Here is a 22720-nt window from a genome sequence, read left to right as displayed (position 1 = left end):
GTCTTTATTTAAACGGTGCATCGTTAATCTTGTTAATATTTTTATGTTCAATTTCTGCCATGCCTATGCATGCCGCTCCCTCTTTTGTAGAAATTCCTTGACGCCGTTGCCGATTAAAAACATTTCAGCGCCCAAGTTTACTTTGTATAAAGCAGTTCCCCGATCTGACAACCATTTGAAGAAAAATGTAAAACCCAGACCCGCTAATTACATCTGCATCCTGTGAAATCTGCGGAGATCGCTTCACAAATGATTCTCTTAAAATCCCGTCTTCGCCCTTAATCCCCCACTCAAGTAGGCGTCGAAGGATTCTTCTCACCCGTGGGATTATTTTCCCATCTCAGTAGCCTACTTTTAATGAGAGCGCGCACGCACGCACGCACCCATCAGGGGGGTACTTTGGTTACATGCATCGCAACTCCCGGGGCCAGACGCCTCAGCGTCATCGTCGGTATCATTATCGATTGATTCGCATTAAAAACAACCGAACGCTAAGGGTATGCGATATTTTTAATGAAGTATTCGTTCGAAATTAAACATTACGTAATGGCACGGAATCCAAATTTTCCATTTCGTTTCACCTTTATGATAAAATTAAGCCAGAATTTTTCGATAACAATATCACTTGGTATACAGTTTAACTTTCATATCTCGATAACGAGTTAGAGAGCCATACACGGGAAAAAAAATCTTTGGTGAAAATTACCATTTAAGCTGACACGCCCATTCTTATAAAACTAACATGGAATTTCAGAGAAAATTACTATGTTTGTAGTACATCCCATCACCTTTCGACTACATTTGACAGATATCTTGTTCGTCAATCTGATTTCTACTACAGACATTGTAAAATCATGCGCATTTGTGGTCTTAAATTGTCGGTGGAAGCGCTTAAGGTTACCCCCTAATATGTTAGTTTCTACCGCACAATTTAAGGAAAAAAAATTGTAAGAAATTTTGTTTGACATTCTGAAATCTTAGATTTTCCATAGCTTGTCTTATCTTTACACTGAAAAATCCGTTTTTGCATCCATGAATAGCTGACATGAACTCGAGGACAGATACGGAAATACTCAATCTACCCTCTCCTATTGACACTTGCTGGGTAGAACCTTCGTTGATTTTTATTTGTTTTCCTCACCTCAAAAGATTGGCAAAGCGCTTGCCGCAAATTTGTCAGTTTTCTTTTGATCTGCTGATACTTAACCGCTTAGTGACAATCGGAAACAAAAAATAAGGTTCATAAAATAAGGGGATGCGAACAGAAAATCAACAAGCAGCCAGGCTATTGTCAAACTAAAATTTTCGTAAAAATGATCTGAGTATGCCTAGAAATAAACGGTCATGATTTCGTTACGCTAAAATTGTTTATACAATTTATATAACACAAAAACTGCTAAGTGTTAGAGCAAATTTGTGCTTGGTCCAAATTATTCGTAAATCTTACACAACTGTTATAAAATATGTTTCTAACTGAAACCAGTGCTGTAATGAATAATTACGCAACGCTTCTCATTACGCAACTGTTTTGAGATGCGTAATAAATCATAACACACATTTGTTTCACAAATTGTTAAATAATGGTGGATGCATTCCGATATGATTTCTGATACTTCTGGTCTTCTACGAAATTGCAAAAAATGTTGTACGAGTCTATACGAGTTGGCTTGAGAATGGATTGATTGATTTAAACAATTCTTTCACTATTGTATTCATCCAGGACTCTTACGTGTTTGTGAGAAAAGACCGGATATTTGTAGATTCGTTAAAAATCTAAATGTCGTAATGTATGCTTCAAATGATCACAAAAGTATTGATAGTGGTCTAGAGGACCACAGTTTGGCCAATAGTGCATTACTCAGCTATTGAGGTTTAAGCTCTGGGGCAGTACAAAGTTAGCCAGAACAGCCGAGGACAGCTAGTTGGGTTATCATAATACCTTATTACTAATAATAACAATATAAAATTGGCTCCGTAATGCCTTATATCGCTTGAGCTTAGGAAACATCAGTCAATTGTGAAAGATTTTGACGGCATGTGTCATTGAAAACATTTGAGCATGCTTACCGGTATAAGAAAGCCTAATTAATCTATTTGAAATTGGTTATTTAAATAGTAACACTTCAAAAAGGGCGTAACTCAAAACTTGGACGATTTTCGATTCTCAAAACTTCGCCCAGAGGTTACAAATAACTAAAAACACCTACTTTGAACCAAATTCAGCTCAGCTATAGAAAACATCTGGTGAGCACAGATTTGATGGAGATCTTTTTTCTGATAATGACGGTAGGGGAGCACCGTGACAGCCTATTACGATGAGAAATTGCAAAAAATGTGTACGCAACTTGTCGCGATGTGATGTGAGAAACTCCAATTCGCATAACTCACGATTGGAATTTTTCATGCATGAGTTGTCAATCACGCAACTCACCAGTCGAAAAATCATGTTTGCGTTGGCTCATCTGTTGGCACATCAAACGGATTTATCCAAGGTTTGTATTTCAAAGTAGATTTTAGGAGCTTTGTAGATAAGGTAGCCTGAGAATCCCTCAGGAATTCCTGAGAACATCTAAGAATCACTTGGATAACCTTGAGAACCTTTGGGAATGCTCGAGAAAAGTAGTTAATGTTGTTTTGTTAATGATCCTGATAACCTTTTAGGGATCCTTTGAAACCTTAAGATGCCTTCTAGAACCCTATGATAACTCTGAAATTATTCTTTTGGTTTTTCTACTGTTAATTTCCTATTTTCATATTGGGTTCTGCTATTCATAGCTGTTCCATGAAATCCTCTCTAAAACCCAATGGAATCGCTTGGTAATGCTTTGTAATCCCAAGAAAACGCTTTGAGAAACTCTGGCTTTATATTAGGATTTTTGAAAACCAATATACAATAATAATCTTGTTCAATTAACTTAATTTTCTCGTTTAAAAAATGATCGAAGAGACAAATCATCGCATTGAATCTATGACATTTGGTCGAAAGACATTTGGTCGAAAGACATTTGGTCGAATGACATTTAGTCGAATGACGTTTGGTCGAAAGCACATTTGGTCGAACGGACATTTCGTCGAATGGACATTTGGTCGAAAAGGTTTAGTTGAAGCATTTGATATTTGATCGAACCGATATTCCGTGGAAATGATGAAGGTAGATTCTAAATAGTATGGAAACAAAGTTTTACGTTTGGCCTGACTATCGTCGAGAGTAGCATTTTGTCGCTAATACAAGAGTGATTGAATAATCGAAAAAGTATGAGCCATTTAACCAACAATCTTTATACGACTAGCAAAATGTTGTTATTCAATTTGATGAAGACTTTCCAAATATATTGATCAGCCTCTTGCGTTTTTAATGTTTCATGCTGCTTTTTCGTTCAGGCATGCTCTGCGATTCGATTAGCTGATCCTAAATTAAGGCAAACCACCAGTTGTCTCCTCAGTCAACTCGTCGAATCTATGACATTTGGTCGAAAGACATTTGGTCGAATGACATTTAGTCGAATGACATTTGGTCGAAAGTACATTTGGTCGAACGGACATTTCGTCGAATGGACATTTGGTCGAAAATGTTTAGTTGTAACAGGAAGCATATGATATTTGGCCGAACCGACATTTTGTGGAAAAGATGGTGGTCGAATCTAAATAGTATGAAAACGAAGGTTTACCTTTAGTCTGACTATCGTCGAGAGTAGCATTTTGTCGTTAATACAAAAATGATTGAGTAATTGAAAAAGTATCAGTCATTTTACTAATATTCCATATACGCAATCCCACTTTTGACGCCTCAGTCAACTCGTCTTCCCTACGATTTGCTTGAAGAATATTATTAAGCTGAAAGTCACAATAAGCCAATTATCCATAAGTAGAGATACCGACACCTAAAAATCACTTCACCATAAAGGGTTTGCCCAAAAACATTTTTTTCTTCCGTTTTATTCCTAATTTCCACATCAAAAATCTTACCCACGTCCATAAACTGCAAGACACGGAATTCAAAGAAAGATACCGAGTACTCTCTCCGAATGCTTCCATCAGGTGAAGATCAGCAGTTCATTACGAAGAACGGTGACATTTCAAATGAATAATTAATAATAAAAACATCATGTTCGCATCGTTGAGCAATAAAATAACTTTTTTAGTAGTTTTTTTCAAAGAATGATGAATTTTTCAAAGAATAATAAATTCACTAGAGATATACAGTTCAGGCAATGTACAAAAACCTACATCTTAAACTAAACGTCATTCGACCCAAATAAATGTTCCAAAGCAATTCGACCAAATGTCCATTCGACTAAATGTTCTTTCGACCAAATGTACTTTCGACCAAATGTCATTCGACGAAATGTCCTAAAGCCCAACTCGTCTTCCCTTACCCGATACATTGAATTTGCATAATTTTCATTTTTAATGAATCAAAGATTCTACTGCAAACTCTGGTGAATACACCAGAGATCATCAACAGCTAAGCCATATATTTGTTTTAAGATTGTTATTGAGCTGAAAGTCACAATAAGCCAATTGGCCATAAGGCTTTAGGACATTTCGTCGAATGACATTTGGTCGAATGACGTTTGGTCGAATGACATTTGGTCGAAAGTACATTTGGTCGAAAGGACATTTGGTCGAATGGACATTTGGTCGAATTGCTTTGGAACTTTTTTTTGCTGGAATGACGTTTAGTTGAACGGAAATTTGGTTGAAAGCTTATTTTTGAATGGTTTATTATCACTCGGTGAAATTAATTATTGTTTTCTAAGTTTTGCAAAGTTGGTGAGATAATGTATTATTTTAAGTAATCTGAATCATTACCTGTTGTTGAATAAAAATGGGACATTGTATGTCGTCTTATTCTAAAATTCCATACATCTTTTGATTAAATTAAATTTTCGGAAATAGTTTTTTTATACATTGACTGAAATATTTAGCTCTAGTGAATTTATTATTCTTTGAAATTATCATCATTCTTTGAAAAAATGCTCAAGTTTTTATTTTATTACTCAACGCTGTGAAGGCTTGCATTATTTATTACTCTTTTGAAATGTCATCGTTCTTTGTATTGAACTGCTGATCTTCATCTGATGGAAGAATTTGGAGAGAGTGCTTGGGATCTTTCTTTGAATTCCGGGTCTTTCCGCTTACGGAAGTGGGTAAGATTTTTGAATGTGGAAATAATAATTAAAACGGCAGGAAAAAGTTGCTTTAAGGAAAACATTTATGGCGAAGTGAATTTAAGGTGTCGGTAACTCTGCTCATGGCCAATTGGCTTATTGTTACTTCAAGCTTAATAAAATTCCTCAAGCAAATATTTGGCTTTGATGACCTCGGATGTACTAGAAGCTTTGAATTATTAAAAATGAAAATTGTGCTGATTCTATGTATCGGGTAAAAGAAGACGAGCTTACTGAGGAGACAAAAAATGGCTTGCTTCCATTTAAGATCAACTTATCTCAAATTGCAGAACACACCTGAACGAAAAAGGGAAGATTCAAATATGACGTCCATCGTTTTTCGAGATTTCTAGATCCCCTCCCTCCCCCTCTGTCACGCTTTTTCCAATACCTAATACATGCACTGACACACTTTCGTAGACCGCTCCCCCTCCCTCAAATGATAGACGTCATTTTTGGATGACCCCAGCAGCATGAAACATTAAAGACGCAAGAGGTTGATCAATATGTTGAGAGAGCGTCCATCAAATTGAATAACAAAATTTTGCTTATCGTACAGAGATTGTTAGTAAAATGTCTGACACTTTTTCAATTATTCAATCTCTCTTGTACTACTACAAAATGCTACTGTCCACTATAGTCAGACTAAACGTCAAACTCTATTTCCATACGATTAAGATTCGACCACTATCCTTTCCACGAAATGTTGGTTAGACCAAGTATCATATGCTTTCTGTTGCAACTAAATGTCCATTCGACCAAATGTACTTTCGACCAAACGTCATTCGACTAAATGTCATTCGACCAAATGTCTTTCGACCAAATGTCATAGATTCGGCCATAAGTAGAGTTACCGACACCTAACATTCACTTCGCTATAAAGGTTTACCTTAAAGCATTTTTTTCCTGCCGTTTTAATTATGATTTCCGCATTCAAAAACCTTACCCACGTCCGTTAGCTGCAAGACCCGGAATTCAAAGAAAGAACCCGAGCACACTCCCCGAATTCTTCCATCAGATGAAGATCAGCAGTTCATTACAAAGAACTATGACATTTAATGCACAAAAATCTACTTCTAAAAAGTTCATTTGAATAATCATCGAAATCCTAGATATTGACATAACTTCAAATCACAAACAAACAAATGTTTGAAATTTTAAAATATGGCTACATAAAATGTCCCATTTTTCATTCAACAACAGTTATTAATTTAGATTTTTAACAAGAATACGTTAATTTTGCCAAATGATCTTTCAGTAAACCATTTCAAAATAAGCCTTCGTCATTCGAATAAATGTCACTTGACGAAATGTTCTAAAGCCATTCGACCAATTGTCCTTTCGACCAAATGTACTTTCGACCAAATGTCATTCGACCAAACGTCATTCGACCAAATGTCATTCGACGAAATGTCCTAAAGCCCATCGCATTAGCTCGTAAATGAAGATCGCGGTTTACAAAATTGAAGAAGTTTTATGAATTATACATACTGTCCAGAACCCTTACCCGTTCTCCACAGAAATCCATGAAAAAGTAAAAAAAAAATATGCTAGACATAATTATTAGACCAAGCAAAAATCAAAACTGAAAAATCAGTTTTTTGAGTTAAAATTGACAAATTGGTAAAAAATAATACACAGCTTTTTATTTTTTTTTTATATAGGCACTCCGTGCTCGTGGCCACTACTGTGCCGGACTCAGTTGATCTGTAGCTTCTTTATCGATACAGATCTATTTTCAACTTATATATATTTACATGTAGTTTTACTCTCTCCTACTCTTTTACTCTTACACCGAGCAGGTAGGAGAGAGCTCTGCTATTAGTGAGGCTAGCTGCCTGCGAAGAGGGTCAGTTTGTCTCAGTCACCATCTGATACTGACGGAGGATGGATGTGCTCCCCAAAGCACGGTCCTCTGTGAGGCGTCTTCTGGTGGCTGGACGGGTTTTTCGTGGAGGGGCTGGGAATCGATCCCATGACCTTCCGCTTATGAAGCGAAAGCGTTACCTCAAGGCTACAGACCCCCCTAGCTTTTTAATTTATAAGTTTTTATTTGATATCGAGTTTGTTTCGATAAGATCCATACAAAGGGAGTGCCATTTTTAAAAAAAAAGTCAATGCAAATATTGATAAAAAATAAATAGAGTAAAGTGGGGCAAAATTTCGAGTGGGGCAAGAGTTTCTTTTTAAGATTTCTAGCTCAATTCAAAACACAACTTCAAAATGTCATGGTGGTTTGAATTCTATTTAAGTAAGAGACTTTCACTCCAAATATCATGAAAACTGATTGTGATTTGGAAAAGTTATGGCTATTTGTTGTTTTTCGACGTGAATATTGTAATTTTCGGTCAAACTTTCGTTGCATGGAGCCAAATGAAGAAAAAATCTTTTTCAATATGTTATGTAAAGGCGTTTCTAGGCCTATCATAAAGATGATTTGAAATGTATTAGTTTTTGCATAAATGCTTGGAAACAATTTTTGCCTCATAGTGGAGCAAAAGTTTGAATCAGCGGGGCAAACGTTCGAACCATGTATAAACTCACGGAAAAAAATGCAAATTGCCTAAAATGCATACATTATCTTCAAATTTAGCTAAATTTGCCTGATCGTGCGAAAAATGTCATCAAAATTTAACATTTCCACTTTGTTTTGCAAAAAACTGCTATTTTTGAGTATATCACAATTAACCCTATTTTGGGCAATTTTTTGATGAAAATTTAGTGTGTATTTTTCGACAAACTTAAGTTTATGGCTGGTATAAAGTATGCCTGTCATAAAAGTATCGATATTTTGTGTTTTAACCAGCAAACTTTTGCCCCACGCTAGATTCGAACTCTTGCCCACCCGGTGGTCTAATTTTAAAATAAAAAAAAAGTTGGTGGGTCCGAAATTAATTAAAAATTTATTTCGACATTAATAATGCTAAAAACTCCGTATATCGTTGATGTTGTACAAACGTAGTTAACAGATTACAAACTCCAGTCTTGGTTACTCAGCGTTAAGCTGAAATGTTTTATTTTCCATTAGTTTTAAAATTTAGTATAAGAATATAATCAATTCACTCACTAAATTCGGTTGAAACTTATTTTAAAGCATATCGTGCTCGTTGGTCATGTTCCAACTTAATCTTAATTTAGTCTTAGTTACTCAATGTTTACTGCAATCTACTGTTTAAATAAAGTTTTATATTTATATTCAATCTTTAGAAATAAGTTTAATTGCAATAACTTTTACAATAACGCATGTTGTTTCTCATTATTGCTATTTTACTTCAGCAAGTGACAATGACTCTAATTTTCTTTGTCTCATTTGCCATCGACCTGTCATGGATTCTATACTATGTTTCGCATAAATTACATTTCGGAGCAGAGCTGACAGTAACTGTTAAGTTTCGTTTCGACATGAAAAAAATGCATATCGCACACCCTTAGCGAACACCGCCTACTGTTGCTGACTGCTCCACCAACCGACGAATGTCTGTGTTCTTAATAAGGGGATTCGGACTGCATTATTAATGAGGGAAACGATTTTAAATTATAAAGCACTCAATCGCTGAGATCGCGCTCTTGTTCTAGTGTGAGAGCGAGTGCTTGTGCGTTAAGCCTCCCCCCCCCCCTTTTGCGAGTGATGGGTGGGTTCTTTGCCAATCGACGACGACGACGGCGACGTCGGTTTGTAATTAAGTGCTTATTTTATGCGGAATAATTTAATGCTCGAGCTCGAACGCCGATTGAATGGGCGGTGGGATGAATACCTATTTCGAGAGTATTTGATTACACTTCAACAGCACCAGCCGGCGGCTGGGAAATTCTATCTATTATATCTGAGTATCTATCGAGTTGGATGTGTTGATAGAGCACTTAACTCTTGGATTGTGTACGTTGGGAAATTAAAACAGGCCAACAAGCTTCTGCAGGTGTAAATTCGAAGATCTGGATCGTTAATATTGGATACACAATCATAAAATCATTTTATAACGTAATAAAACTAAATCTGGTCATAATAGCATAAATTTATTTCTTTTTTTTAAATACCTATCTTACCTTGATGGCTACATTGGAGTGTCACGCCATTGCCGGGCGTATTGTAGAGCTCCATCTTCGTCGGTCTTGGGCGAAACTTCTCCATTTACCCCGAACGTTTCGGGTCGCCAGGTCCTCTTCCACTGCGTACAGCCAGCGTATTCGTGGTCTTCCCCGAAGCCGCCGACCTCTACCTGGTGCCCTGCTGAATATTATTTTCGCAATTCTTTCTTCCAACATTCGCACTAAGTGACCAGCCCACTGAAGTCTGCCGTATTTTACACGCTTGATAATATTCGCATCTTTGTACACTTGATACAACTCGTGGTTCATGCGTCTGCGCCACACACCATTTTCGAGTTTCCCACCGAGTATTGTCCGCAGCACTTTACGCTCGAAAACACCGAGAGCTTTCCGGTCTGACTCTTTCAACGTCCACGCTTCGTGCCCGTAGAGAGCCACCGGAAGAATCAATGGGCGAATTTTGTTTCCGTTAGCAAGCTGCGGGACCTAAGCTGGTTACGTAGTCCGTAAAAGGCCCTATTCGCAGCCGCAACACGTCTTTTTACTTCGCGGGAAACGTCGTTGTCACATGTCGCAAGTGTTCCAAGGTAAACAAATTCTTCAACAACTTCAAACACTACCTCAGCACCTACACCACCATGCCTGACTCTATCTCTACCTGCAACCATGTACTTCGTTTTGGTAGAATTAATGGTCAGGCCTATCCTCACTGTGTCCCACTTCAGAGGCACGAAGGCCTCTTCCACTGACCTGCGATCGATTCCAATTAGGTCTATATCGTCCGCAAAGCCAAGGAGCATTTGCGACCTTGTGATAGGGGAACTGGGGGTAATATGCCCATAGGGGGCAAAACGCGCCACCATCGATTTGGGCGAACGATGAGTTTTACAATGCTTTTTTCACCCTAGATCACAGAAAATGGATGAAAATGCTTTTCCTAATATGTTTTTATGTGTTTTTCTCAACCAAATCAATAGAATCGTATAAAAACGTTTTTCACTGTTTTCGTTGCAATTTTGTGCGATTTTCAATGTCATTTTTTAGGTCGATAAATAACCAAATTACTGAAACTATTGCCAAGAGCCAACTTGTGCACTGTCATAGTTTGTATTACGTGCAAAATATATGCTAAATTTGCCCTCAAAAAGCTTATTGAAGGACCTAAACTTTAATCAACTCTGGGGGCAAAACGCCCACCCCTATATCATAACACCAAAACAGCCGTTTGAATTCAAATTCTACCAAACGTAATGCCACGTTGAAGTTACACAAAAATTGGAACCATACAAATGTACATTTTTCGCATCAGCATGTATACTATTACTGAACAATAACATCTGAACAAACGCCCGGATGTATGCAACACATATACATGCATGATTACGTTTACAGCATGGCTAACGCCGAACTCAAGCGGGGCGTTTTACCCCGCAAAACAATACATATGCACTTAAGCAAGCATTTTTTTTAAATTAATTTATAAACCCCAGAAAAGTTATAATGGATAGCTGTTTCTACTATTTGGTAGAAAACATGTTTGTCTATCCGACCATAATAAAAAAAAGAGCATAAAATAATGTTTTTCACATCTAAAATCGCTGTTCTCCTTAACGCGGGCAAACTACCCCCAGTCCCCCTAATAGTGCCATTTCTCTGCACGCCAGATCTCCTAATAGCACCCTCGAGTGCAATGTTGAACAGTAAAATTGAAAGTGCGTCTCCCTGTTTCAATCCGTCTAACGTCACGAACGAGGTTGACACACCGTCTGCGATCCGAACACTTGATTTCGAACCATCCAGCGTAGCACGTATCAGCCTAATTAGTTTCGCCGGAAAACCATGTTCAGACATTATCTGCCAAAGCTCATTTCTTTTCACTGAGTCGTACGCCGCCTTGAAATCAATAAACAGATGGTGAGTCTGCAAGTTGTACTCCCGGAATTTGTCTAGGATCATTCGCAAGCTAAACATCTGGTTCGTTGTCGAACGGCCCTCACGAAAACCAGCTTGGTATTCGCCGACGAAGGACTCCTCGAGCGGTCTCAGTCTGTTAAACAGGATGCGCGACTGAATTTTGTACGCCGAATTCAGCATGGTAATTCCTCTGTATTTGGCACACTCCAGTCTGTGCCCTTTCTTGTAAATAGGGCGGATGAGGCCATCCAACCAGCCGGTGGGCAATTCTTCGTCCTCCCATACCTTCAGCAGTACTCGGTGGATCGACTGGTAAAGCTGCTCGCTTCCGTGCTTGAGAAGCTTGACCGGGATCTCATCCTTCCAAGCAGCCTTACAGTTCTTCAGCTCGCTGATAGCCTTTTTAACCTCTCCTATGGTCGGTGGGTCAACAGCTTGATCGTCATCATCTATGTTCATCGCTACATTTCCATTCTCACCGTTCAACAATTGCTGAAAGTGCTCCTTCCACCTGGCAGCCACCGCCGTTTTATCGGTCAGCAAATTCCCTTCACGATCATTGCACATGGCGGGCACTGGTACGGTATTGTGCCGCGCACCATTGACCGTTGCATAAAATCTCCGCATATCATTCCGGTTCATGCTTTCTTGAGCGTCAGCTACCACACTTTCTTCGTGCTGCCTTTTCGTTATGCGGTGGATTCGCTTTTCTTCGGCTCTCGCTGCCCTGTACCGCTCTCTGTTCTGTCGGGTACCGGCCACAAGCATACAGCTTCTGGCGACATTCTTCATGTCTGTCACCCTCTGGCACTCTTCATCGAACCAGTCGTTTCGCCTTCGTCGTTGACCAGTGCCGATCACTTCCCGCGCCGTTGTTGTTACAGCTTTGTGGATAGGGTCCCACAGGCTGTCGATGTCTCCAGCAACGTTGATTATTCCCAACTGCTCGTCTAGTTGCTGACGGTATTGCGCAACTACCCCATCAGTCGACAAGCGTTGTATATTGAAGCGCAGCGTTCTGTTTGTTGTGGAACTCGTGACGCTGGATAACCGCGCCCGAATTTTAGCTACAATGAGAAATTGATCCGAGTCGATATTAGGGCCTTTTTCTTTTTTAAACACCAGTGATTAAAATCGGGGATATATTTAAGTTTTCTAGGGATGAATATGATATATCTACAACGAGAAAAGATCTTCAAGGGAAGAAATTTCCTGCACAGAAGTATTGTTCTGAAATTGTTGGAGGCTTTTCTAAGAACCCTGTAAGGATCGATCGTCATATCTTAAGAAAATTATTCCCAAAAATTCTACATGATTTTTCCTGAAACTCTATTAAAATCCATGGAGGATTTTTTGAAAATTTTCATGGAAATTTTCTGTAAATTTTGTGCATTTTCCTGGAAATTCTGTGTATTTTCCTGGAAGTTCTGTGAATTTTCCTGGAAATTCTTTGAATTTTCCTGAAAATTCTGTGAATTTTCCTGTAAATTCTGTGAATTTGCCTGGAAAAACCTGAGAGGATTTCCCTAGAAATCCTTAGAGGATTTCCCTGGGAAAGACGAATTTCTTGGAAGATTTTCCTCTAAATCCAGAGAGTATTTTCCTGGAAATGCTGAGAGGACTTCTAAGAAATCCACACAAGATTTTTCGGGAAATCGAAACAGGTTTTTTCTGGAAATTCGGAGAGGATTTTGCTGAAAATTCTTATAGGAATTTCCTAGATATTCCGAGATTTCTTCCTGAAAACTCTTAGAAGATTTTCTTTAGAATTATGTAAAGCTTTTTTTTTAAATAATGTGTTGATTTTCTTATAAATCCTGAGAGGATTTCCCTGGAAGTCCAGAGAGGATTTTCCTGGAAATCCTGAGATGATTTTCCTGGAAATCCTGAGAGGATTTTCCCGGAAATTGTGAGAGGATTTTTCCGGAAATCCTGAGACCCTTAGAGGATTTTTTTGATTTTCCTGGAACTCCTTAGAGGATTTTTTAATTTTCCTGGAAATCCTTAGAGGGTTTTTGGATTTTCCTGGAAATCCTGAGGGCCAAACATTTTTTAGTTACAAAATTGAACTTCAAAATTTTATAGAGAGTTGTGAGCTAAGCTCATAGTAAATCATTCAGTTTTCCTAAAATTTACAAATCAAATTGTTATTGGATTACGTTTTTCTAATGGATCCAAATAATAATTTAAATATTTTAAATTGGAATGCTCGTTCTCTGAATGGTAAAGAGGACGAGCTGTTTAATTTTCTTACAGCTAATAACGTGCATATAGCAGTTATTACCGAAACTTATTTAAAACCTGGATCCAAACTTTAAAAAGATCCTAACTTTTTTGTTTATCGTAATGATCGACTTGATGGGGCATGTGGGGGAGTTGCAATCATCATTCATAGGCGTATAAAACATCAACTGTTTTCGTCATTTGAAACTAAAGTTTTTGAAACTTTAGGTGTTTCTGTTGAAACACAGTTTGGTAAATATACTTTCATAGCTGCCTATTTGCCTTTTCAATGCTCTGGACAGCAAGTTAATTGGCTTCAAACTGACTTGCGAAAATTGACTCGCAATAAGTCAAAATTTTTTGTCATTGGTGACTTTAATGCCAAACATCGGTCATGGAATAATTCTCAAAGTAATTCCAACGGCAGAATTTTATTTGATGAGTGCTCTTCAGGATATTTCTCAATTCAATACCCTGACAGCCCTACATGTTTTTCCTCTTCTAGAAATCCATCTACGATTGACTTGGTCTTAACCGACTCTAGTCATCTTTGTAGCCAATTAGTTACTCATGCTGATTTTGATTCTGATCATGTCCCTGTTACATTTCAAATATCGCATGAAGCGATTCTCAATCCTATCAACTCCACTTTCAATTATTTACGAGCCGACTGGAATATATATGAAACGTATGTTGACTCTAATCTTGATGTTAACATTTCTTTAGAAACTAAAATTGATATTGACAATGCTCTTGAAACTTTAACAAATTCCATTGTTGAAGCCAGGAACATTGCAATTCCAAAATGTGAAGTAAAATTTGAATCCGTGATTATAGACGATGATCTTAAACTCTTGATCCGTCTTAAAAACGTGAGGAGAAGGCAATTTCAACGCACTCGTGATCCTGCTATGAAAATTATATGGCAGGATTTGCAGAAAGAAATCAAGAAACGTTTTGCAGATTTGAGAAACAAAAATTTTGAAAATAAAATTTCTCAATTGGACCCCGGCTCTAAGCCCTTTTGGAAATTATCTAAAATCTTGAAAAAACCTCAGAAGCCTATACCGGCATTGAAAGAGGAAAACAAATTATTACTAACAAATTGCGAAAAAGCTCAAAAACTTGCTATGCAGTTTGAAAGTGCGCACAATTTTAATTTAGGACTTACTAGTCCAATTGAAAATGAAGTTACTCAGGAGTTCGAAAATATTCTCAATCAAGAGAACGTTTTCGAAAATGCCTGGGAGACTGATTTGGAAGAAGTGAGAACTATTAAAATTCAAAAATATGAAAGCTCCTGGCGATGATGGAATTTTCTACATCCTCATCAAGAAACTTCCAGAAAGTAGCTTATCATTTTTAGTTGATATATTTAACAAATGTTTTCAATTAGCATATTTTCCTGACAAATGGAAAAATGCTAAGGTTGTTCCAATTTTAAAACCAGACAAAAATCCTGCAGAAGCTTCTAGCTATCGTCCAATCAGTTTGCTTTCCTCCATCAGTAAACTTTTTGAAAAGGATATTTTGAACAGAATGATGGCCCACATCAACGAAAATTCAATTTTTGCCAATGAACAGTTCGGATTCCGCCATGGACATTCGACCACTCATCAACTTTTACGTGTAACAAATTTGATTCGTTCCAACAAATCTGAAGGCTACTCTACTGGTCTTGCTCTTCTAGACATAGAAAAAGCATTCGACAGTGTTTGGCATGAAGGTTTGATTGTGAAATTGAAAAATTTTAATTTTACAACATACATTGTTAGAATAATTCAAAGTTATCTGTCAAATCGTACACTTCAGGTTAATTATCAGAACTCCAGATCTGAAAGACTTCCTGTAAGAGCTGGTGTTCCCCAAGGCAGCATTTTGGGACCAATATTATACAATATTTTCACATCTGACTTACCTGAGCTACCTCAGGGATGTCAAAAATCTTTGTTTGCGGATGACACAGGCCTCTCCGCCAAAGGACGAAGCCTGCGTGTCATCTGTAGTCGATTGCAAAAAAGTTTGGATATTTTTTCTTCATACTTGCAAAAATGGAAGATTTCTCCTAATGCTTCCAAAACTCAACTAATAATATTCCCACATAAACCAAAAGCTCTTTATTTGAAACCTTCAAGTAGACATGTTGTCACGATGAGAGGGGTTCCAATAAATTGGTCAGATGAAGTTAAGTATCTAGGACTCATGCTAGATAAGAATTTAACTTTTAAAAATCACATTGAGGGCATTCAAGCCAAATGTAATAAATATGTAAAATGTCTCTATCCCCTTATTAATAGAAAATCAAAACTTTGTCTTAAGAACAAGCTTTTGATATTCAAACAAATTTTCAGGCCAGCCATGTTGTATGCTGTACCAATATGGACTAGCTGTTGTAATACCAGGAAGAAAGCTCTTCAAAGAATTCAAAATAAAATTTTGAAAATGATTCTGAGGCTTCCTCCCTGGTATAGTACCAATGAGTTACATAGGATATCCAATGTTGAAACATTGGAACAAATGTCAAATAAAATTATCAATAATTTCAGGCAAAAATCGTTACAATCTTCTATTGCCACGATTAATGCGTTATATGTTTAGGTTAAGTTAGGTTAATTATATTAAAAACGTTTTTTTTTCTCTTATAAGCAGGTGAAATCAACTCACCTGTAAAAAAAACTGAACTGCTACGGCAAATGAAATGTAATATGTTGTTAACAAAATGTTAATAAAATCTTAGATTTGTTTTACCAAATTAGGATGATAGTGTTGTTTAACAAATTGTGTTCCATAAAAATACAACGCAAAAAAAAGCTATTTTCCTTGCTTCTGCCATCCGTCCATTCGAAGGCTTTTATTCGCTTGTCATCTTCCATCCAGCTTGTACCATTTTTCCATCATTGTTATTGCAGCTCCACTTTTGCCCCTTCGCCGAAGCTTCCCCACCATCCCGACAGGGGAATGATACTGGCTGTGTATCTCAGCGTAGAAGTTGGTTTCATGTTCCGAAGACTACGCTTTTGAATGGAGCGATGAATGGCAGCCGGGCTATGAACGTACGGTTCCTTCAATCTATTTTATTTAACAATTTCAAACGTTAGCTACCGATGCCAACCAGGGGCTGAGTTTTATTATTTTTAGGTAGTTCAATTTTTAAACAACTTCATCCCCTAAGAGTTTGACCTGATGCGACAACGAACAAGGTATTAAATTACACATCCCAAGCCTTCTTCTAGATCTTGGCATTACGTCTCCACTAAAACAGAGCTTGCTTCTCCGCTTAGCGTTCTAAGAGAACTTCCTAGAAGTTTCTTCGACAAATTTGTCTTTTTCCCATTCATATAAGGACCGTTCATTTTATAAACGGAACATCTTGTGCATGTTATATCTATTTAATTTTTAATGAAAATACCATCATTAAACTAATACTGTGCCATGTAATAGGAATAAAAAAAACAGCGAAATAATAAAATTGCATAGGAATATTACTGCTTGTACTTAAAAATTGTCATAGGAAAAAACAATCCTTATCGTGTTGTAATTTTTATAAATTACACTACAAACAGATCCTAGGCCGACAGGGAATCGAATCCAAACACCTTAAGCATGGCTTTGCTTTGTAGCTACCAACTTTACCGCATGGCTATGAAAGACCACATCCGAAGTACTCTTTTTCAATCTTCGGAGTAAAGGTAACCAATCGTTCTCAAGTAGTAACGGTGGTCTTCCATTTCGATCCCGTTTGACCGCTCTTTGATGGATGGTCCGGCTAGAAAAAGCTTGAAAACCTCCACAATGATTTCAACCGTCCATCGTCGTGGATTGTGGACCCCATCCGGACCGGGGGTTTTGCTCTTCCTGGGAAACTCTTCACTTGCTGACCGGACTGGATAGCTCGGAGCAGTTACTGTTTTTCCGTCGCTCCCGTATTGTGACGGAAGTCTGCAATGAATTCAAAGAGGTGACCATTTTTATCGTCTCGAATTTCCTCTGTTTCCCGTGAAAAGGGTCGTATTTCATTGCATTTCTCGTGCGGGAGAACAGGTAGGTCAGTGCCAATGTGGACAAACTGGAAGAGGTGGGTGTAATAAAGATTAAAATAAGTGGTACAATGTTTTGTTTTGCTTGGAGGAGAATATACGAAGAAGGGAAATATAACTAGAGTGGAACTTCTCCTTCACTGTACTTATAATTTATATTTTGTTATGCATTTTCAATGAAGGAGTAGGAACAACGACAGTGGTTTTCCTAGACAAGAAAAATATGGTATGTCGAGCTACATGGAATGAAATTGAAAACCTAATTATATTCAGCAAGTTACTGATTAAGGATTTTAAATTCAATTATTGTTTCTTTTTCTCTTTCTGGCACACACAGATTTTCAGGAAATTTTCCTGCGAGGTTTTCTCTTAAATTCCGGTGAGTATTTTCCTAAAAACATTTAAGGATTTACTTGAAAATCATGTGAGGAATTTTCCTGAAAAATCTTGAAGAATTTCCTGAAAATACTGTGGGAATTTTCCTAAAAAACCTGGAAATCTTGTAAAGATTTTCCTGAAAATTTGGTGAGGATTTTCCTCAAAATCCCATGAGCATTTTCCTTAAAATTCTCTGAGGGCTTTCCTCAGAATCATGTGAGAAATTTCCACAAAATCATATAAAAGTTTTCCTCAAAATCCTCCGAAGAATTTCCTCAAAATCCGGTGTGGATTTTCCTCAAAACCCTGTGAGGATTTTCCTCAAAATCCGGTGAGCATTTTTCTCAAAACTCTGTGAGGGTTTCCCTCAAAATCCTGTGAGAATTTTCCTTAAAATTTTGAGAGGTTTTTCTTAAAAATCCTGTGAGAATTCTCCGCAAAATCTTGTGACGATTCTCTTCAAAATATTGAGAGGGTTTTTTCGAAAATCCTGTGAGGATTTTCCACAAGATGAGTATTTTCCTCAAAATCCTGTGAGGATTTTCCTCAAATTTTATGTGAAGATTTTCCTCAAAATTCTGTGAGTATTTTCTTGAAAATTTTGTGCGGTTTTTCCTCTAAATCCTGTGAGGATTCTACACAAAATCTTGTGAGGATTTCCATCAAAATACTGAGAGGATTTTCTCGAAAATCCTGTGAGAATTTTCCACAATATTCTGTGTGAATTTTCCTCATAGCCCTATGAGAATTTTCCTCATAGTCCTATGAGGATTTTTATCAAAATCCTGTGAGGATTTTCCTCGAAGTCCTATGAAGATTTTCCTTGAAATCCAGTGAGGATTTTTCTCAAAACCTGATAAGGATTTTCCTCAAAATCCTGTAAGAGTTTTCCACAAAAAACTGTGAGAATTTTCCGCAAAATCCTGTGAGGATTTCTCTCAAAATCCTTTGGGAATTTTCCTCAAAATCCTGTGAGGATTTTTCTCAAAATCCTGTGTGAATTTTCCGCAAAAGCCAAATAGGATTTTTCTCACAATCCTGTGAGGATTTACCTGAAAATCCAGTGCGGATTTTAAGCAAAATCCTGTGAGGATTTTCCTCAAAAATGCTGTGAGTATTTTCTTCAAAATCCTGTGGGGATTTTTCTAAAAATCCCGTGAGGATTATCCGCAAAATCATGTAAGGATATTCCTAAAAATCCTGTGAGGATTTTCCTAAAAAATTATGTGAGGATCTTCCTCAAAATCCTGTGAGGATTATTCTCAAAATCCTTTGAGGATTTTCCTCAAAATTCTGTAAGAATTTTCCACAAAATTCTGTGAGAATTTTTCTTAAAATCCTTTGAGGATTTTCCTCAAAATCCTGTAAGAATTTTCCACAAAATTCTGTGAAAATTTTTCTTAAAATCCTGTGAGGATTTTCCTAAAAACCTGGTGAAGATTTTTTCTCAAAATCCTGTGCGAATTTTCCTGAAAAACCGGTTAGGATTTTCCTCAAAATCCTGGGAGAATTTTGCTGTGTGTCCTGTGTGGATTTGCCGCAAAATCCTGTGAGGATTTTCCGCAAAATCCTGTGAGAATTTTCCTCAAAATTCTGTGAGGATTTTTCTCAAAGATGCTTTAAGGATTTTCCTCAAAATCCTGTGGAGATTTTTCTCAAAATCCTTTTAGGATTTTCCTCAAATTCTTGAAGAGTTTTCCTCGAAATCCTGTTAGGATTTTCCTCAAAATCCTGTGAGGATTTTTCGCAAAATCCTGTGAGGATTTTCCTCAAAATTCTCTGACGATATTTTTCAAAATCATGTTCCAAAAATCCTGTTAAGAATTTCCTAGAACTCCGGTGAGGATTTTTCCAAAAATTATATGAAGATTTTCCTTAAAATCCTATATGGGTTTTCCTTAAAATCCTATATGGGTTTTCTTCAAAATCCTGTGAGAATTTTCCTGAAAATTTTGTGCGGTTTTTCTTCAAAATCCTGTGAGAATTTTCTTAAAAATACAGAGAGGATTTTCTCAAAAATCCTTAGAAGAATTTCCACAATATTCTGTGAGGATTTTCCTCATAGTCCTATGAGGATTTTTCTCATAGTCCTGTGAGAACTTTCCTCAAAATCGATTTTTTCCCAAAATCCTATTAGGATTTTGCTCAAGATGCGGTGAGGATTTTCCTCAAAATTCTTCAAGGATTTTCCTAAAAATCATGTAGGGATTTCTCACTAAATCGCATTAGGATTTTCTCAAAATCCTTCGAGGAGTTTTCTCGAAATCATATAAGGATTTTCCTCAAAATACAATGAGTATTTTTCTCAAAACTTTGTGAGGATTTTTCTAAAAATCCTGCGAGAATTTTCCTCAAAATCCTGTAAAGATTTTCCTCAAAATCCTGTGAGGATTTTCCTTAAAATTCTGTGAGGATTTTCCTCAAAACAATGTATGATTTTTTTTCCAAAACGCTTTGCATATTTTCCTCAAAATGCAGTGAGCAGTTTCCTGGAAATCCTGTGAGGATATTCCTCAAAATGCTGGGGAGATTTTCCTCAAAATCCTGTTAGAATTTTCCTCAAAATTTTATGAGGATATTCCTCAAATTCATGGGAGGATTTTCCTAAAAATCTAATCAGCATTTTCCTGGAATAGTCCTGGTCGTTGGCACTAATTTTTCATCTAACGAAATTTAATCTTCAGATCCAAGGTTCTAACCTAACACACAAACTTGGAAAGGGCTTTTGATGTTCCCAGACCAATGACATCACATCTCAAAACGAGAAGTCCCATCATCATTACAGCAAAGCAGTGGTAATCTCTATACCTGACTGACATTCAATGCCCATTAAGGATTACTTCAAGACCTTTTCTTGCATCAATACCGAAAGCATCGAATCCCACCCGACCAATTTCAGCACCAAAGGCAACGAGGGCATCGATTGTGGATGTATTTACAATCCAGCTTTTACTCCTGGGAGCGTAACATTACGGATTCAACAGTGGCGAGTAGTTCAACCCGGCTTGATTTGATTGCTGTGGGATATGGTCCAATAGTGACCTCACCTAAACTTTCTTTCTCTTCTGGTAAAAACATTATCAATATGCAATAGGTATTATTTTAACAATAACATATTTTCCAATAGGCGAACTATAAAACGGAACGTTAACTTTACAATACACTTCTAAACTATTGTTGTTTCGTATCATTGAATAAACTTTAAATAACAATATTATTCAATAAATTCAGACCAAAAGAAAAGAAGGTATGGTACTTTTACTGCATGGTTTCCAAAAAAAATGCCAAATAAGAAAATCTGTTAGAATCCCTTCATGAGATATGTGAAATGTAATGTTAGCTACAAAGGTGACTAGAGTCGGCTAAAACCAAATCAATCGTAGAAGGGTTTCTAGAAGAGAAAAAACATGTAGGGCTATCAAGGTATTGAATTAAGAAATATCCTAAAGAGCACTCATCGAGTAAAATTCTACCGTTGAAATTGCTTTGCGAATTATTCCATTTAAGTCACCAATGCCAAGTTTTAATGACTTATTGCGAGTCAATTTTTGCAAGTCAATTTATTTATCATCCCTACGACAATTTTGGTACCATGACTTTACATTTGGCACCGACGGCACTGAATGAGGTTATGGAAATTTCCTCCTGGTTTTGGATATATTCCCATATCACATGGACATCGAACATAAGTTTTGTTAAAGTGAACTAAATAATATTGTTGAGAAGGTTTTTTCTCACGAATGCCAAATTGGGTTCTCTTTTTCATAATGACAACTTGGACTGGAGAAAATTCAAGTAAATCATTTATTCCATTTTCAATCTTTCCAGGTGACTTATAGACACTTTAGAGACTTTTCGAAACGACCTTGAACAAACTTTCAGTTTTGTCGTCATGAGTGAAAAATTTGTGCTTCTTCTCTTTTCGGTAAAATGCGACAGTCTCCTTTACTTTCGATTTGGAAGGAAACCTTGATTCCCCTAATGGAGTTCAAGATCTCCTGCTTAAATCCTTCATATTCGGAACAGCTGATCACAATTGGAACACCTTTGTTTTCTTACTTGAATCAAAGATCCTAGGCTAGAGAATACTTCGATTTGATGTTCGGAAAATTTGTCTAAAGCAGCGAACTGATTGCTCATTTGAACTGCAATTATCTAAGGGTAGGACATTTCGCATAAAGACGTTTCGCATAAGGACGTTTCGTATACAGACGTTTGGCATAATGGACATTTGGCATAATCAGAATTATATGCCTTCTTTAAAATGCTACCTGTTCTTGTATGAAACTGAATTATGCGGAACGTCCATTATGCCAAACGTCCGTATGCGAAACGTCCTTATGCGAAACGTCTTTATGCGAAATGGGTCACCCCCGCAATTATCAACATTACATTATAGGTTTTACGGTGTTTAAATAGTTTCAACTATTAAATCCATTGCATTTTTTATTCGGGTAACCATCCAGTTTCCCGATAAACACATTTCCATTGAATCCTGTTCTAGCCGCAAGCAGCACAATGGGAAACGGACGCGCCAAGCGCCTTTTAACTGCAGAATCTGCATCGATCGTCGTCATATAAAAGTCAGGGCTACTGCAACGGACAGCATGTCTATCTACATACATATAAACCCAGTGGCGAAGGCATACAAAATGTTCGAGATCCATTATTGCAGGAACAGCGCATTCATGGCAACCAACATCCACAGGAGTGTATCCAGCTGATATTAACTTGAAGTAATACACGCTGATGCACTTCAATAAACGAAAAGCTCAAAATGGAAATGGCCGCAGGGACTGATTTCGGAACCATCGGAAATCATTTGAAACAACGAAATGAATCATTTAGGCTTTACTCGATAATTCGAAGCATTTCCGACTGTTTTTGAAGTGATTCCTAGAAATCAGATGAGATCAGATCAGATGAATCTTTAAAAAAAAATCGGTGCTT

General features: G+C 37.2%; 1 protein-coding gene across 8 annotated transcripts in view; it reads right to left on the bottom strand.

The window, feature by feature from the left end:
• Nucleotides 1-22720, bottom strand: part of LOC5579912 (adenylate cyclase type 6) — a 611840-nt gene that overhangs the window by 574397 nt on the left and 14723 nt on the right. The window lies entirely within an intron of this gene.

This window comes from Aedes aegypti, chromosome 3 (assembly GCF_002204515.2).
Source record: "Aedes aegypti strain LVP_AGWG chromosome 3, AaegL5.0 Primary Assembly, whole genome shotgun sequence".
Lineage (NCBI taxonomy): Eukaryota > Metazoa > Arthropoda > Insecta > Diptera > Culicidae > Aedes > Aedes aegypti.
Note: the sequence above shows the minus strand (reverse complement) of the source record. Positions and strands in the feature narration are given on the sequence as shown.